At 46.5% G+C, this 18,120-nt stretch overlaps 1 long non-coding RNA gene and 5 other non-coding genes across 7 annotated transcripts; all 6 read right to left on the reverse strand.

Moving 5' to 3' along the window:
* Positions 1–3,215: 3,215 nt before the first annotated feature.
* LOC137546455 (uncharacterized) lies at positions 3,216–14,619 on the reverse strand. 2 transcript variants are annotated; one of them, XR_011026260.1, is made up of 6 exons: positions 14,501–14,619; positions 13,529–13,572; positions 7,946–8,050; positions 6,698–6,719; positions 3,597–3,627; positions 3,216–3,414 (listed from the first exon to the last, which is right to left on the reverse strand). It is a non-coding gene; the product is annotated as an uncharacterized lncRNA (long non-coding RNA). The 2 variants fall into 2 exon arrangements; XR_011026259.1 differs by having other exon boundaries at positions 7,946–8,065; positions 14,501–14,617.
* LOC137555132 (small nucleolar RNA SNORD99) lies at positions 3,483–3,555 on the reverse strand. The gene has a single exon (XR_011027831.1). It is a non-coding gene; the product is annotated as a small nucleolar RNA SNORD99 (small nucleolar RNA).
* LOC137555102 (small nucleolar RNA SNORD49) lies at positions 6,566–6,638 on the reverse strand. Its single transcript, XR_011027801.1, has one exon. It is a non-coding gene; the product is annotated as a small nucleolar RNA SNORD49 (small nucleolar RNA).
* Positions 6,801–6,872, reverse strand: LOC137555131 (small nucleolar RNA SNORD65). Its single transcript, XR_011027830.1, has one exon. It is a non-coding gene; the product is annotated as a small nucleolar RNA SNORD65 (small nucleolar RNA).
* Positions 8,105–8,239, reverse strand: LOC137555112 (small nucleolar RNA SNORA44). The gene has a single exon (XR_011027811.1). It is a non-coding gene; the product is annotated as a small nucleolar RNA SNORA44 (small nucleolar RNA).
* On the reverse strand, positions 14,319–14,458 carry LOC137555098 (small nucleolar RNA SNORA16B/SNORA16A family). Its single transcript, XR_011027797.1, has one exon. It is a non-coding gene; the product is annotated as a small nucleolar RNA SNORA16B/SNORA16A family (small nucleolar RNA).
* Positions 14,620–18,120: the final 3,501 nt, after the last annotated feature.

Consider the following 18,120-nt stretch of genomic DNA (forward strand, 5'->3'; position numbering starts at 1 on the left):
TATGTTATACGCGGTTAAGCCACGTTAGACTGTTTGCACATGCGCAGTAATGTTGGAGGAGGTCTCCCCTTTGATGGGTTAATCACAAAAACAATGTACAATACCACTGAGCTTGTACCATGTGTGGCGTGAACAAAGATTCAATAAGATTTTAGTTCTGTTCTCAAAACGCCATCAAGATTACCATTCTTTCATTAGCATTGTTTCCAGGAGTAGAGAGCACACACATACTTCCTGAAGGGACAGCTAAAATCTAATATCTGAAGTGTGCTCTGAAATCACCCTGCTTTTGTGATGTAAACACAGCTGTACTGAGTCGCACAATGATGACATAAGCCAGTTCACTTCCTAGTATACACCTCAGTGGGAGTGTCTAAAGACTCTGGGAGGAGGGCAGGTAATGAATATACAATGAGCAAGAGAAGGGAGGGAGGAAAACAGTCAGGGAGGATATTATGTCAGCTTGGCAAAATGGCCACTGCCTGGAATAGGATTTTCTGCTCCTCATTTATAAAATTCTCAGGAATCATAACGTGGACAGTGCAATACATCTGATATATAAGTTGAACTAGTATTTATCTACTTAAATATGTGTTTTTTATTTTTAGGTTAGCATGGGTGTCACTTCCTCTTTAAAAAGAACCCGAGGTGTGTTTAAAGAATGTTATCTGCATACAGAGGCTGGATCTGCCTATACAACCCAGCCTCTGTGTCTATCCCAAACCCCCCTAAGGTCCCCCTTCACTCTGCAATCCCTCATAAATCACAGCCGTGCTGTGAGGCTGTTTACATCTGTAGTGTCAGTCTAAGCTGCTCCCCACCTCCTGCATAGCTCCGGTCCCTGCCCCCGTCCCTTCCCTCCAATCAGCAGGGAGGGAAGGGATGCAGGGAGGGAAGGGATGCAGGTGGGGACTGAGGTTCTGCAGGAGGCAGGGAGAGCAGCTGACTGACACTATAGAGATAAACACAACCAGCTCTGACAAGCTGTTTGTCAGCAGTGTGGCTGAGATTTATGAGGGATTGCAGAGTGCAGAGGGACCTTGGGATAGCAACAGAGGCTGGCCTGTATAGGCAGATCCAGCCTCTGTATGCAGATAATATTCTTCAAACCCACCTCGGGTTCTCTTTAAAGTGGATCCGAGGTGAACTTTTACTCATTGCATAATTGTGTTCCTTTCCTATTGTTTATAGGGCATTCCTCAAGCCAAATACTTTGTTTTAACACTCCAATTACCTATAAAAACTAAACAAGCCCTGCCCAGTTTTTCAGAGAGCCTTGGCCGTAGCAAGGGCTCATGGGAGCTGTCTAGGCAGGAGGCATTTCTAGCCAGAGATTCCAGAGGCAGAGGGGAGGAGGGATGATTAGGTTTCAGTCTGAGTGCTGATGGTGCAGATAAGCCTGCCTGTGTAATGTTTATAAACATGGCTGCTATCACTGTATCACAGGAATAATCATTCTCTGTTTGCAGCTAGATTTGCTGCTTAATCTAAATTTTACTAAAGATATATAGACAAGTTACTTGTTATAGTTTTTTATCTTGGATCCGCTTTAACCATTCTTTACAGAACTGTTCAACCTTAGTCAAATTGGATCGTGAATGTTCCTGGACTGCACTCAAGTCATTCCACAGGGTTTAAAGTGATGCACAAACACCTGCCAATTTTACTGTTTAATGTTGGAAGAGCATCACCCATTAAACCAATGGCACCCATGATGTGCATTCTGCCATGTCACCATACAATGCACACATTAACTGGGTAATGCACCTGCCTCTATTAGGTGGCACTCCATTAGGAAAAGTGGAATTGCTGTACATGGCAATCTTACAGCTAGCTGGCATGCCAGCAGGTACAGTGCTGGCCAAAAGTTGACTGACAAAAATATTAATTTTCACAGAGTTTGCTGCTTAACTGCTTTTAGATCTTTGTGATGTACTGAATTATAAGCACTTCACACATTTCAAAGGCTTTTATTGACCATTACATGAGATTTATGCAGAGTCAGTATTTACAGTGTTGGCCCTTTTTCAGAACCTCTGCAATTTGATTGGGCATGCTCTCAACTTCTGGGCCAAATCCTGACTGATAGCAACCCATTCTTTCATAATCACTTGAGTTTCTCAGAATTAGTTGGTTTTTGTTTGTCCACCCACCTCTTGAAGAATGACTACAAGTTCTCAATGGGATTAAGATCTGGGGAGTTTCCAGGCCATGGTCCCAAAATTTCAATGTTTTGGTCCCTGAGCCACTTAGTTATCACTTTTGCCTTATGACAGTGCTCCATCATGCTGGAAAATGCATTGTTCTTCAAACTGTTGGAAGAAGTTGCTGTTGGAGGGTGTTTTGGTACTATTTATTCATGGCTGTGTTTTTTTGGCAAAATTGGACTCCGGGGTAAAATGTAATTTTGCTGCCAGCTACTGCTGGCAGCCAAGTTATACTTGTTCATAGTAATTTGGTCTTTTGACAACACCCAAAATTACTGTCTGAGCGCTGCTATAGCAATAATTCACATCACAGCATATGGCGGCGCACCCAAATCCGAGCCCTTTTTGGCCATCCCAGGAGATGACCCTACACCACTTTAGGGATAGTCAATGGGAGGGGGGAGCACAAAATTCCAAGTTTATGCAAATGTCTATTCTAGGCAACATTTGCGCTGACTGAAGATAGATGCAGCTTTGATTGGTTAATATCCAAGCTGCATACATCTCATTGACCACATCTACTGACCTAAGAAATAGTGGAAACCTTATGAGCTTGCAGCTTGACAAAGCAGCATTTAAAACAGCAGGCTATAACTGTCCAAGCCAAGTGTTCTCCCCAGGCTCTTTTAGCCGGGTGCTCCACCCGGCTAGATTTGGCGACGACCCGGCTGTCATCAGCTCACCTCCTATGCTGAGTTACCCTGCATTTTCATCTCGACCCACCCGGCTACTTTTTCATGCCGCCCGGCTACTATTCCATGCCACCCGGCTGGAAAAAAAATTCTGGGGAGAACACTGAAGCCCATTTTTGGCATGTGATTTTAATGTGTCTGAATAAAGAGATATTTCTTTGAGAGTGGTGCTACTGATCTTGGTTTCTTTCATAGTGGAAACCTCCAAATATATTTTTGCTACAAGGTCACTTTAATGCTGCAGCGCATAAAACACATTTAACTAAGCTTTGAGACAATAGTTTTGACATGTGCAAAAATGATACTATGCACTAGCTGGGATATACATTTTATTCATTTACATACAAAAAGTATACATGACTTGTCCAACTGCTCTGATAGACAGACCACAAGATGGCATACCTAAATAAAGCCATCATCTACTATTAGATATGCATTCTATAAGAAAAAAATTTTCATGTTCTTTTAAATTGTACACAAGTGCATTGAGCCTGTCGACATACATCTTGTCCTTCCTGCAAGAGAAGAGAAAAGGTTCTGATGTCATAGCAATCAAAAAAGCATTTTCCAGAGTATGGATTCAAACTGGCCTCAGTCCCATATCCGCAACTTTCATCCTAACTGTCCACAGATTTATGAACTCATCACAGACCATCAGCAGGCTATGCTGTATAAATACAAGCTCATCACAACTCACCTCACTGAGCCAAACTGGAGCACCCACATATCTGCAACAAAAAAAAAAACAAACATTGCATTACAAAGAAAGCTCCAGAAATTCTAGCATGTGCCATTTCTATGCCAAACACTAACACAAATTCTCAATTATCGCATGCAAAATGTTCAACAAATATTCACAGATTCACTCATCCAGGCACCACTGTTATCCCTACAGCCAAGTTTAAAGGGAATGTCCAAGCAAAATAAAAAAAAAAAATGAGTTTCACTTACCTGGGGCTTCTACCAGCCCCATGCAGCCATCCTGTGCCCTCGTAGTCACTCACTGCTGCTCCAGTCCCCCACTGGCAGCTTACCGACCTCGGAGGTCGGCGGGCTGCATTGCATACATTTTTATGCATTCCCGCTAGTGCAGGAACATTTAACACACATAAAACTTTACGCATTAAACCAGTAACGCGTAAAAATGTGTTGATGTTCCTGCACTAGCGGGAATGCGTAAAAATGTACGCAATGCGTCCCGCCGACCTCCGAGGTCGGCAAGCTGCCAGCGGGGGACTGGAGCAGCAGTGAGTGACTACGAGGGCACAGGATGGCTGCATGGGGCTGGGAGAAGCCCCAGGTAAGTGAAACTCATTTTTTTATTTTGCTTGGACATTCCCTTTAACCTGCTGGGCGGTCTGGACGAGCTCAGCTCGTCCAGTACCGCCGATGGCTGCCGCTCAGGCCCTGCTGGGCCGATTTGGCTGAAATAAAAAGCAGCACACGCAGCCGGCACTTTGCCAGCCGCGTGTGCTGCCTGATCGCCGCCGCTCTGCGGCGATCCGCCGTGAGCAGCGGCGAAAGAGGGTCCCCCCCAGCCGCCTGAGCCCAGCGTAGCCGGAACAAAAAGTTCCGGCCAGCGCTAAGGGCTGGATCGGAGGCGGCTGACGTCAGGACGTTGGCTGACGTCGATGACGTCACTCCGCTCGTCGCTATGGCGACGATGTAAGCAAAACAAGGAAGGCCGCTCATTGCGGCCTTCCTTGTTTATTCTGGGCGCCGGAGGCGATCGGAAGAACGCCTCCGGAGCGCCCTCTAGTGGGCTTTCATGCAGCCAACTTTCAGTTGGCTGCATGAAATAGTTTTTTTATTAAAAAACCCTCCCGCAGCCTGCCTGGCGATCTTAATAGAACGCCAGGCAGGTTAAAGATGGGGTCTTAGTTCAACAAAGGAATGCATTATTTTGCTTAGTCACCTACACTGCACAGAAGTACCCAGGTAAATGTAGGTGTCCTAACTGTGGCCCTGTAACATGCATTGTGCAGACATTGTCTCAAACCTATCTAGGGATTAGGAGCACACATCCTGATGGCCTCTCATGGGACAGAGTGCATACCAATCGCACAAGGGAACTAATGTAATGTATCCATGTGCACAATGCCATTACACCAGCATAAGCTGTGTGCATGCTGACAAAAAACAAACAGGGGAAGGAGGGAGTGCACTAGATTAAGACCCTGGATTTTAACTTCGCTGTAGAGATAACAGTGGTGCCTGGATGAGTGAATCTGTGAATGCATTGGTTTGAACATTTGCATGCGAGAGTGCGAAGGGTTACTGATTTTGCAATTTTTCTGGCCACACCCCCTTTAGCACCACCCTTTCCTTAAATTACTTATTTAAATGTCCTAACTAGAAGCGATTTGCCTGGATTTATATGGTTTCCAAATTCTCAATTAGGTCTTGCATCAAGTTAATTATTACACAAAACTCGACAGATTTAGAATTTGTGTTGCATTCAGAGGATTTCTGTAAATGCCCATTCTCACTTACAAACGCAAACCTATAGCAATCATGGCATTGAGATCACTGACATTAGCGAATATCACACTATTGTTTTAAAAAGCACTGGTAATTGCCCCAGTGTGAATGGGCTTTAAGAGTACAGTACTAACAGCTAGAGCTCAGTGTGTATGCTAAACCTACATGAAGGACACTACAGAAAGTCAATGAGAGGCAAGTTGCAGAAGCATTTCATTGGTCTGTTTGAGTCAGTGAATTTATGCAGCATGAAGGATTTGCAACTCACTGAGCACCTCTATCCCACACACACACACACACCTATCAGTGCTGAAGAGTCACCACACATGTGCAGTACAGATGTTGAACAGCAAGACCTAGGCATACAGAACAATGCTTCATTGCCACTTTGAGCCCATGTTGCCCAGCAAGAGTGTAAACTACAGGGGAGCAGCCACTGAAATAGCAGGGGGCCTAGAGCTGCAAAGGGCTCCAACTACTAATCTTCATGTCCTCTGATAAAGGGGTCAATCCTTCAGATCAAATGTTTGTGGCTACTGTTATGGGTGTGAAGATTGTGTCCACACTTTTGACCCTTGCAAGATGGCCCCCCAGGCTTCGAGACAAGGGTAGGAACATTCTCTCTTGTCTCCTGGTCAACTCTGCCCATATTCGTTCTAGTGTATGGGCACGAACTATACAGTTCTAGTGCTTCAGGCTGACAATTCCAAGCAAAAACTCCAGGCACACATTGGGCATTTGTTAATAATCCGAACATTTGTATAGCGCTTTTCTCCTGTCGGACTCAAAGCGCTCAAGAGCTGCAGCCACTGGGACGCGCTCAAGAGCTGCAGCCACTGGGACGCGCTCAAGAGCTGCAGCCACTGGGACGCGCTCAAGAGGCCACCCTGCAGTGTTAGGGTGTCTTGCCTTGAACTCCTGGTTTCGAACCCTGGTCTCCCATGTCAAAGGCAGAGCCCTTAACCAGCAGGGGGCCTAGAGCTGCGAGGGGCTCCAACTACTAATCTTCATGCCCTCTGATAAAGGGGTCAATGCTGGGCAACATGGGCTCTGAAAGTGGCAATGAAGCATTGTTCTGTATGCCTAGGTCTTGCTGTACAACATCTGTACTGCACATGTGTGGTGACTCATCAGCACTGATTGTACTGTGACAGGAGCCTAATTGTTAAACAATGAAAGACTGCAGATCAGAGTGGAATGTTGTATCATCAGTTATCGCATCTGACGGCACTTCCTATTCCAGAATCTCATCATAACAGTCTTACTGGAAAAGCAGTCAATACTGGACAATGTAACTGGTAAAGTGTAGATACTTACATCAAAAGCATGGACGTTTCTCCTGCAAGAGATGAAGGTTAAGGATCATTAAAATTGCCAAGCACGCCAGTACAATTTATTTACAAATGTATTGCTGTGATGTTGTCAGAAAACACTTCTCAACAAGAAACTTCTGCCGGTAATTCCAGCTATTTTAAGTTTGTTTTCATCATGAACATCACTAGTGCTTTAGGTAAAAAAAAAAAAAAAAAATTTAAGATTTCAGAGGTCAAAGTAGTCCCTCAATACCATTTGGTTATAGGATTGAGCACAAGAGGTCCAAAGATTGCAACTGCATAAAATCACATTGTGACAATGTAAACATGTGAGCAATTTCTGTTCTCCAGAGTGACTGTCTCCGGCTATTCAGTTTATGAGAAGGTGGGACCAAAGAATGGGTTTGGAGCAGACTCCAGAGATCCAGTCTGAAAAGGAGCGGACTAATGGTCCACTCCAAGTATAAGGGAGCCCTGAATTTGGAGGCACCTTGTAGGGGAGAAGGGGTGAAGCATTAGGTGCAGACAGTTGTGCACATATATACAGACATTCAGAACAGTTCCATGTGGAAGAAGTGTCTCAAAATAAGACCATCTTGATGTGACAGATCACCATAATAAAAAAGGGACATAAAGTACTTAGATAGTGAGTTAGCCAGCCTTTCAATCACACTGAATTAGAATGTTCAGGAGGGCAGGACTGAAATCTAGACAGAGAAGCCTCTGAACAGCCCAGAAGCTTCTAGTGTGTACTCCAACACCTGTTGCTGTTCATGGACACTAAACATACCTGACAAGAGCTTGTTGGATATGTTCTTGTGGCTAAGCTCCTTGTCATGTAGGAGCAAAGACATACAACGTTAGAATGGCCACAACTGTGTAAAATGTTGAAGTCACTTGTCAACAACCAGCTCCATGTTACTGCACTGGTGCAGTATGGCCATGTTCACACATGAAGGGATGCAAGTCCCAGCCAGTGGTGACGTTAAGGAAGATTTGGGAAACCTTTGAAAGATCGAGGCTTCCCTGTTAGGCAAGTATCTTTTTAGACACCTCAGGTTTGCATTAATGTGCAATTCAGACTAGATAGTCGTGGGTTGAATTATTTGTGCTCATGAAAATTATACCTATCCTACCAGATAAAAACTTCAGAATTAAAAAAAAAAAAAATTAAAAGTCTATACAAAATTGAAGCATTTCATTTTTCCGTAAAAAATGGCTCATGTCTTATCAGACTAGGCACCTCCCATACCTCATGCTTAATCTTGCAACAAGATGCCACTGCCTCCTTTCTGGAGAAGAGTCTAGAATGGAGCTTCAGTCTACCATTAACCGTGTGTTAGCCATCATCTGTATGCTGTGGAACAAACAGCTGTTAGAAGAAGAAAAAACAAAAACTGATGAAGACAAGGGCTGTGAGAGGGTTGAGTGACAGCTTATGGAACCATTTGAAAGACCCAAGTTGTCAAAGCCCCTCAGTTATTTTTGCATGCTGTTGGAGATCCTGCTGCTACAGAACAAGCTGCAGCCCTCGGTTTACATGCTGGATCACCTAGTTCATGTCAGGAGTATAGACCGGTTGTTCCCAACCTTATTGAAGGTGACATCATGCCAAACACTCAGATCTCTGACATCACATGTCTAGTTAGTATAGCTGCCCCAGCGTAGGTTAGGGTGGTCAGCCTGCTCGCTTCACTCCCCCCCCCCCCCTCATTCCCACAGAGGCTGCTATTGCATCCTGAGCTGGTGGCCTCTGCCTGTTCCCACCTCCTCTCCTGCATCACAGGCATCTTCTCTGCTTCTCCCCACCTCCTCTCCCTCTGTAGTTAGCTACAAGAAAATGGTCACATTTGTGGACATTGGCAGCCATTTTCTTGTACCGCTGCTTTACAGACGGAGCCGGAAGAGTGGGGCGGTGACGCATACCTGATGCTGACATGGGAAAAAGACCATTGTCATCCATTACTATCACATGATCAGTAGAGAAATAGTCTAACACGGTGTGAATAGCATTCTTAAAGTTAAGACTTTGCCGTTTTAACTTGTACTTTGAGACCCCCCCCCCCCCCCCCCCCCCCCCTGTGAAGCGACTTGCCCCACCTCCTTGCAACCAGTGCTGTGGCACTGAATCTCCAATAGTGTCACTGCATGTGGCTACAAGGGGTAAGGGCTAAGCATCAGGAGTTGCCCCACAGGGGATCTGAGGAAGTTCTATTAAAAATACCAGTCATAATTTTAGGTGAATGCCATGCACACTATGTGCATTTTAGACTTCATAGTCCCTTTTAACCACTTCCGGATTCTCGGTACGTATATACACGCCCCTGAATCCAGAAGTGTATACCATGGAAACGGCCGCTCGTATGAGCGGCCGTTCCATGTCAGCTCACGGAGGGTGTCTCCGTGAACACCCTGCGAGCCGATCGGCGGCTCGCAGGGTAAATGTAAACACACGGGGAAGATCTTCCCCGGTGTTTACATGTATACGGCGCTGCTGCGCAGCAGCGCCGTAGAGGAGATCGGCGATCCCCGGCCTCTGATTGGCCGGGGATCACCAGCATCTGATAGGCTAAAGCCTATCCCATCAGGCGCAGGACGGATTTCCGTCCTGCGCCGCTCACAGGGGGAGGGAGAGGGAGGGAAGGGGAAGGAGGCCAGGAAGCGCTGCGGAGGGGGGCTTTGAAGAGCCCCCCCCCGCAAGCGCAAGCAGCCGGCGGCGATCAGACCCCCCCAGCAGGACATCCCCCTAGTGGGGAAAAAAGGGGGGGGGGGGGGGAAGTCTGATCGCCCTGGCTGCTAGCTGATCTGTCCTGTGGGCTGGAGAGCCCACGCAGCACAGATCAGCATAAAATGTCATGGTGTGGAAGTGGTTAAATCATGGAAATTGTAGCATGAACTCACACCCATTGCCTAATACCAAGCTATAGTGCAAACATAACCAAACAATAAAATGTACGTACAAGCTGTAGTCACAAAGATGCCAATCCTGATTTGCCCTAGCCTCTTGGCTATGGAATAGTTTAATGGTCAGACGACACCATAAACCCTTAGGCTGGATTCAGCGTGGTCAGTTGCATGAAACATTAAAATGTTTGAACAGCTTAGACATTATGTAGTTCAAAACCTGCATGCAGAGTTATAATGCAGTCTATTACATTGCTATATTGTGAACAGGCCAATACAATTGTATGGGCAGAGTTTATGTGCAGAATTATTCTGCAACGCTACTGAGCACTGAACTAGACCTTAGGCTAAAGCTTGTACACACTTTCAATTATGATTGGCCAACCACTGACCAATATTTCCATGTAGTGTAATGAGTCAAATGACAGGCCTGTAGGTTGCACCCTCAAACTCAGGCAGTTAACTTGTCTTTTGTACTAAGGATATCCTTTGTACAAAACATTCAGTAAATCTGGACTGCATTTGACCTGGGTCACATTGGCCAACAAGGGCTGCTGAACAGGCAGAGTACACAGGATAGAGACAGACAGCCATTAACCATTTTACCCCCGCGGTACGGATTTCTCCGTCCCTTTTTCCACCCTGTCACCACCAAGGGACGGAGAAATCCGTACCAGACACCGCTCCCGCCGCTGTCCATGCGCCCACGCCCTCCGGGAGATCAATGAACGGAAAAACCTTTCCCGTTCGTTGATCTTTGCCCCCCCGCAATGATCAGCTGCTTCTACGAGAAGGAGTGCGATCATTGTGAATAAAAAGTTGCCCAGCCTCCCTGAACTTCCTGCAAGCGCACTTCCTGTAAGCTTGCAGGGTCACAAACAAACACTCACTCAAATTAGTCAAACTACACCCTAAAGCATTTTTCATATACAAATACCTTAGTTAAACATTAAAAATTAACCCATTAGCTCTCACACTCCAATTTTTTTGTAATTAAAAAAACATACAATTAAAAAAAAAAATGCATAAATAGGGACTGAACTTTTTAAATATTTATGTCAAAAGGGTATAACTTACTTTATAAACTATGGGCTTGTAATTAGGGATGGACGCAAAACTGAAAAAAATGCACCTTTATTTCCAAATGGCGCCAAACATTGTGATAGGGACATAATTTAAACGGTTTTATAACCAGGACAAAAGGGCAAATACATTATGGGTTTTAATTACAGTAGCCTGCATTATTTAAAAACTATAAAGGCCAAAAACTGAAAAATAATTTTCCCACATTTTCCCATTAAAACACATGTAGAATAAAATTCTTGGCATAATGTCCCACCTAAAGAAAGCCTAATTGGTGGCAAAACAAAAGATAGTTCATTTCATTGTGAAAAGTAATGATCAAGTTATAGACCAATGAATGGAAGGAGCGCTGAAAGGTGAAAATTGCTCTGGTGCTCAAGGGGTAAAACCCCTCAGTGGTGAAGTGGTTAAAAGGACGTCCGAGTTTAAAGAGACTGAAAGAAGCGCTCATAGTTAGCAGGGGCATGTGTGCCCCTGCTAAAACGCTGCTATCCCACGGCTAAACAGGGGTCCCTTCACCCCCAAACCCACCCCCGCAAAAGTTGGTCGTATATTTTTCCTTCCTGGAGGCAGGGCTAACTGCTGCAGCCCTGCCTCCAGTCATGTCTATCAGACGCACATCGCCGCCTCTCCCCCGCCCCTCAGTGAAGGAAGACTGAGAGGGGCGGGGGAGAGGCGGAGATATGTGCTGACAGATGCGCGTGGGGCAGGGCTGCGGTGGTTAGCCCTGCCCCAACCAGGAAGAGATCCCGGGCTGCTCAGAGGGGATTTGTGAGGTGGGTACCCCCGTTTAGTGGCGCAATAGCGGCGGTTTAGCAGGGGCACACATGCCCCTGCTATCTATGAGGTCTGAAGCGAGATTTATTCTCGCTTCAGACTCTTTAAGGGGGAAGTTAAGGTTGATTTACCCAAGGCTTATGGCCCATACTCACGAGGGACTTTTGTCGCCTCAACACGCGGTGCGCGCGTGTTGCGGCGACAGGTCGCCCGTGAGTATGGGCCGTCGCACACGCGCGCACCCCGAACTGTCGCCCGTCGCTCTTGTCGCCATGCGATTGAAAGTTTCAATCGCATGGCAACAGTCGCCGCCGCACCTCCGCCGCTAGTCCGCGCGAGTACGCGGACTAGCGACAGCAACCTCCATAGAGGTGAATGAAGCTTCCGGCGGGGGAGGGGGGGGGGGGGGGGGGTTTAGGGGGGGGGGGGGTGAGTAGGAACGTCGGCGACAGCTTCCGTCTCGCCGCTGGTCCCTCTTCCGCGTGTGTACGCGGAGGGACCTGGAGAGAAGCTGTCGCCGGCCTGTCGCTAGCACGCTCACGTGTGCTGGCGACAGGCCACTTCTGCAGCCCGTGAGTACGGACCATTATATCAGCTCCTAGCAGTCTCTGGTCCCTCACTGCAATTAAATTGCCAGCCCCTCCCAAAGAAATTCCCAACTACAGCCAAGTTTATGGGCTTCTGCACATCCTTTTGATTGCACTCCCATGGCCTGGAGCATTCTGTACAATCAGTGTACAGTAGTACTGTGCAGGGATAAAAAAACGCAAGACTATGGAAACAGCAGGCCCAACTCCACGACTGGCCAGATTTGCAAGGGCTATTGCAAGTGAATGTAGGAGTCAGTGAGGGACCCCCTGCAGATCGTGGGGCTAGAGGAAACCTTAGGCAAGTATAAATATGCCATTTGACTCCATCTCAGGTACCCTTTAACTGCTAAAGATACAGAACGCCCTGAGCCATGGGAATGGCATGGAGGTACGTGACCCAGGCCACATGTGCAGTAGTCAAACTACCAGGACTGAAAGCCAGAGAACACCAAATGAACCCAAAGTGTGCTGACAGACTACAGATGGCTGGAAGAAGCCCTAAGTATAAACACCAAGTTTTATTTTAAAGATTAGGTCTGACGGAGGGCGAATAAATCTACTTAACTGGGGCTTCCTCCATCCCCTGGCAGCAGTCTGGTGCCCTCACTGCAGCTCCACTGAGCCAGTGGACCTCCTCCATTACAGATGCCAACCAGCATCTACTACACGAGCAATCAATGCCAACATTGTCTGGAGGGTTCTGCACCTGAACAGAACATGTGAGCATGATCGGCACTGACACATCTGTAAAGGAGGGGACCCCAGGCCACTGGCTAGAAGTGCAACTACATTAAGGGACATCAGTTGCCAGGAGCTGGAGGAAGCCTCGGGTAAGTAGAGTTTTTTTTAAACTTCAAATCTGTCCTTTAAAGAGAACCCGAGGTGGTTTCTAATCCTAATAGCACTCGGAGGCTGGGTCTGCATATAATGCCAAGCCTCTGTTGCTATACTGCTCCCCCTGCGCACTGCTGTGACCCCATAAGTCACAGCTGCGCATCACAGCCAGCTGTTTACCTTTGCCAGTGTCACTCTCGCTGCTCCCCTGCCACCTCTTTAGCGCCACTCCATGCCTCCAATCAGCAGGGAGGGAAGGGACACAGGCAAAGGTAAACAGCCGCCGACTGCAACACTGCATGTAGTGTGGCTTTGTGGTTTATGGGTTTACAGCAGTGCGCAAGGGGGGGGAGCAGTATAGCAACAGAGGCTGGGCATTATATGCAGACCTAGCCTCTGTGTGCTGTTCAGATTATTAGAAACCACCTTGGATTCTCTTTAAAGACCCTGTTAGCCGAGAATATAGAAGGCATATTGGACACCAGATTACAGGCTACAAAGACTTCCTACAGAGCAGAGACAAGAGAACATTGTAGCTAAACTTAACACAAAATCCCTGCACTGGTAGTTCTATATGCAATACTTTGATTATCTTTTGGAAACAAAAGCAAAAGGTTTTTGTAATTGCTGCATTTAGGAACAGTTACCTCAGGTGGAGCCATCATTAGCAGCCAGCTTTGGAGCCAAGCACCTACAAAGAAAACATTGATAAAGGTTTGTAAGCAGGGTCTTTAAATATTTCAACCAGTAAACAGCACATGTACATGGTATAAAATGCAAGATAAATGCATTAACACCACATTCACAATATCACTCTAAAGGTGGCCAATATCAATATAACTATCAAATGATCAAAGATCCAGTCAGCGCATGCACAGTCCAGCCAGGTACACTCCCATTCTGCACAACAGTAATGCAGAGGCACTGCAGTCAGAGAACTCACCAGGAATGGCAGGCTAAAGTAGGAGCAGGACACAGGGAGGAACCAAGGGTTACAAAGGCAGCAGGACTTACCAGGAATGGCAGGCAGCAGAGACATGGTATGGTACACTAGTGGCAGCTATGCAGGCAAAGCACATATAATGCAGGACACAGCGACAGAGCATAGGGGACAGAGCCACAGCTGATCAGTCTAATCAGCAGTGGCGATCAGTCTCCAGAGGCGAATGTTCTAACTACCCAAGAGGTCAATCCAGCAGAAAGGGGAAAAGTTCAGAACACTGGAGACACAGCTGCAGGGCACAATAAATCCAAACACGTTGCCTCCAGAAGCCATTCTCAGCAGGAAGCAGAAAGGTAGCTATTAACCCTCCCCCTCCATTGAAGAGCTGATGGATGTGCCCACGCCCAGTGCATAAAGAAGCTTTTGCAGACGGGTAGTCTGATGCGACAGGACACCGGATCTCTGATTTATACTCCGCTACAACTCTGCACTATAGATGTATTTCCAGTTAATGTTGCTGATCTCCAACACAGTGCAGTCAGAGCAGCGACCGTCATAGGAAAGCATCACTATTGGCCTCTGTTTGACCGCGTTAGGTACACCAGCCACTAACCCGGCTTCGATCAGGGCCTCTACAGAAGAAATACCACAACAAAACCACTGCAGTGTTAATCACCTGTAATAGCGGCTTGCCCATCTGCATGCATGAAGCTTCAGGGCGAAGGATGGAGACAGATTCCACCACACAGCAAACACCACCATGGCTGAAGAACGAGAGAAAGAGGAAGCGATGTGCAGCAAGTTATATAGTGGGGCACGCCTCTTGCTGCCTGCACTACTTCCGCTCTGATTGGCTATGAGTCTGTAGTGCACAAGAGCAGCTTGGGAAATGTAGTAGGCAGCTCCTGATCTAGAGATGGGAAGTCCAGATCTTTTCAAGGATTCGGATGATTCGAATCGGATCGTTGAAAAGATCCGGATCTTTGAACCGAATCATTTGAATCATTTTACTGGGGAAGCAGACTGAGGGTGAAATGAGCAGGACAAGACTTTCCCTGCACTGTACATTCTGTTCATGCCTGGTTGCTAGTATAGCAAGCTATGTGTCAACTTCACTGATATATTTTACTTTTAGTTCTGTTTTAAGACATGATATGTAGACTCGTGCAGGATAAGATAACCTTTCCCCACCTAAAGAGAGGTTTAGCAAGCAAGTGGCCTTATCCCCTTCTTAAAGGAGTTATCAGGGCAAATCTATAAAAAAAGAGTGGTACTTACCAGGGGCTTCCTCCAGCCCTAAGCTCCCAGGACCTCCCTTGCCGCAGCTCTGAAGTCAACCGTTCGCCGGAGCTCCGACCCGGTCCCCGGCGATGACGTCAGAGCGACCTCCAGGTCGCTCTGTACTGCTCCTGCGCGATCGGCGCTGTCAAACACCACCACGTGGGCCTGAGCGGACTGCGCAGGCGCAATAGCTCTGTGCCAACAGTCCTGTGCCATAGTTCTGCGCAATAGTTCTGCGCAATAGTTCTGCGCCAATAGTCCTGCTGGCCATGTGTCCTCACACAGCCACTATCACTGCTGGCAAGGTATTTGGAGGCTGCCATATTTATTTGCTTTTATAATTTGATCCGGATCTTTTTTGTGAGTCGAATCAGCCGAATCATCACAATGAAGTTAATGAACGATTCGGTTCACAGTGGATGTCTGCTGGAAGAAACAGGAACTGCAGCTTCTGCTGAGCTGTGAAGAGTTAGGGACTCGGGAGTGAGAGAAGCAACTCCTCCCAGCTCACTTAAGGTGGCCACTAACGGTCCAATTTCTAGCGAAAAATCGTTCGAGCGATCAAAAATTCTGATAGGACGAAAAATCGTTCACTACGCCATCAACTAACCAATCATTGCTTCCTATCTATCACGACCAACAAGAAAATCCAAATTTTGGTTCAACGAAAATTCAATCGGACGATTGTTTTTATAATCGTTCATTATCGATTGTGCCCATCAACTGAGATTATTTACAACCAATCCGATCAGAATTTCTGATCGCTCGAACGATTTTTCGCTAGAAATTGGACCGTTAGTGGCCAGCTTTAGGCCTCCTTTCCAAGAACTGTTGATAGGCAGTGAAATGCCTCTCAAACTCTCTCAACTGCTCACTGCTGCCTGGTAACTGCTTCTTGCTGCATGATAACTGCTTACTTCTGCCTGGTAACTGCTTGCTGAGCACACAGCTCAACAGTTCAACAGTTCGTGGAAAGGAGGCCTGAGGGTGAGGGATCACATTACAGCAGGGCAGTTTCTAGGCTAAAATGCACCCAGGTTGAGGGTGTTAAAATTGCACCCAACGATTGCACTCCATAAAATAACAATGTAAGGCCTCTTTTCCACTAACTGTTTACAGGCAGTGAAATACCTTTCAAACTCTCACAACTGCTTGCTGCTGCCTGGTAACTGCTCGCTGCTGCCTGGCAACTGCTTGCTGAGCACACAGCTCAACAGTTCGTGGAAAAGAGGCCTAAAAGTACAAAAATGCAAAAACTGTTTTTTCTTCAACGTGAACATACTATTCTATAAAGGGAACCTAAACTGAGAAGGATATGGATTTCTCCTTTTAAAATTACGGAAAATTGATACTTACCTGACGGTCATTTTCCTTTCCCGTTGCTTACATATCGTCACACCTGGGTAATGTCCCGCCCACTTTACCCCATTAGGACCTTTGATATTATAAATTTACCTGCCTGTCCAGCCCCCCTCAGTCTATGTAACCTCGGTTCACCGAAGCCCACAGAAGGGAGGGTCCGGTGTGACGATATGTAAGCAACGGGAAAGGAAAATGACCGTCAGGTAAGTATCAATTTTCGGTATTCCCTTTGCTTACATCTCGTCACACCTGGGAATTAACTAGGAAAACAGAAGGGTGGGAGACATAATGCTGTGCAATGAACCAAACTTTACTTGATTAAGATACATGTGCTGACAAAACCGTTTTTCCAAACAAGAGAGCAGATTGTGCAGTCATATCTACTTTATAATGTTTCATAAACGTATGAATAGTAGTCCAATTGGCGGCCTGGCATATCTTTTCTGCCGGAACCTTGTTGCAGGCCGCCCAAGAGGTGGATATACTTCTAGTGGAGTGTGCCCGGATCTGCTCCGGTGGTACTAAGCCAAGTGTTCTATAGGCTAACTGAATAGACTTGACTAGCCAGGTGGCTAAAGTTCGCTTTGAGGCATGCTGCCCCTTTCTGTAGCCACTAGGAATCACCCATAATCTGTCCGTTTTCCTAAACTGTTCTGTAGAGGCTAAATAGTCTCTTAGTGATTTCACCACATCTAAAGGATGCTTTAATTGTGTATGTTCTTGATAGAAGGCCGGTAGGGTCCAGTCTTGATTTAGATGGTAGTCCGAGTTTACTTTTGGTAGAAACTGTTCTACTGGTCTAAGTACCACTCTGTCCGTAAACATTGTTGGGTAGGGCTCCTTGCAGCCCAGGGCCTGCAGTTCAGAGATCCTTCTGGCTGAGGCTATGGCCACCAGGAATAACGTCTTTAACGTCTTATTCCATATGGAACAGGATTGTATTGGATGAAAAGGCTCTTTAGAGAACACAACTAGAACAAGCGGTAGATCCCACTTTGGAAACATGTTCTTTTTAGGTGGGTTGACATTGAATGCTCCCCTCATGAATTTTTTCAACAGAGCGTGATGTGCCCAAGCCGTTCCTGTTAACGCTGAGAGTGCAGAAATCTGAACTTTCAAAGTATGAAAAGCTAAACCCATCGTTAGACCATTCTGTAGAAAATCCAGAATATGCTGAGGTCCCGGCTCCATATAATTAAAGTTGTTTACTGTTGCAAACTCTGTAAATCTGTTCCAAATCCTTTGGTAGGTGGCGTTGGTCGTAGGTTTCCTCGATTTTAGCATGGTGTCAATGACTTCCTCCGAACATCCAATCTTTCTCAGCCTTTTCCCTTCAACTTCCATGCATTCAAACGTAACCTCTGAGGATTTGGATGATGTAAAGCCCCCTGGTGTAGCAGATCCAGACTGTCCAGTAAGGGAAGTGGAGATCTCAACCTCATTTCCCACAACAGGGGGAACTAGGGTCTCCTGGGCCAGAAAGGAATGATCGCTAGGATAGTCACCGACTCCCTGAGTAATCTTAACAACACCTGGTGTATCATCGCTGTTGGCGGGAATACATAACCTATGTGAAAATTCCATGGTGCAGAAATCGCGTCTGTCACCACTGCCCCCTTGCAATGGAATCTGGACATGAACTTCTCGCACTTG

Source organism: Hyperolius riggenbachi, chromosome 2 (assembly GCF_040937935.1).
Source record: "Hyperolius riggenbachi isolate aHypRig1 chromosome 2, aHypRig1.pri, whole genome shotgun sequence".
Lineage (NCBI taxonomy): Eukaryota > Metazoa > Chordata > Amphibia > Anura > Hyperoliidae > Hyperolius > Hyperolius riggenbachi.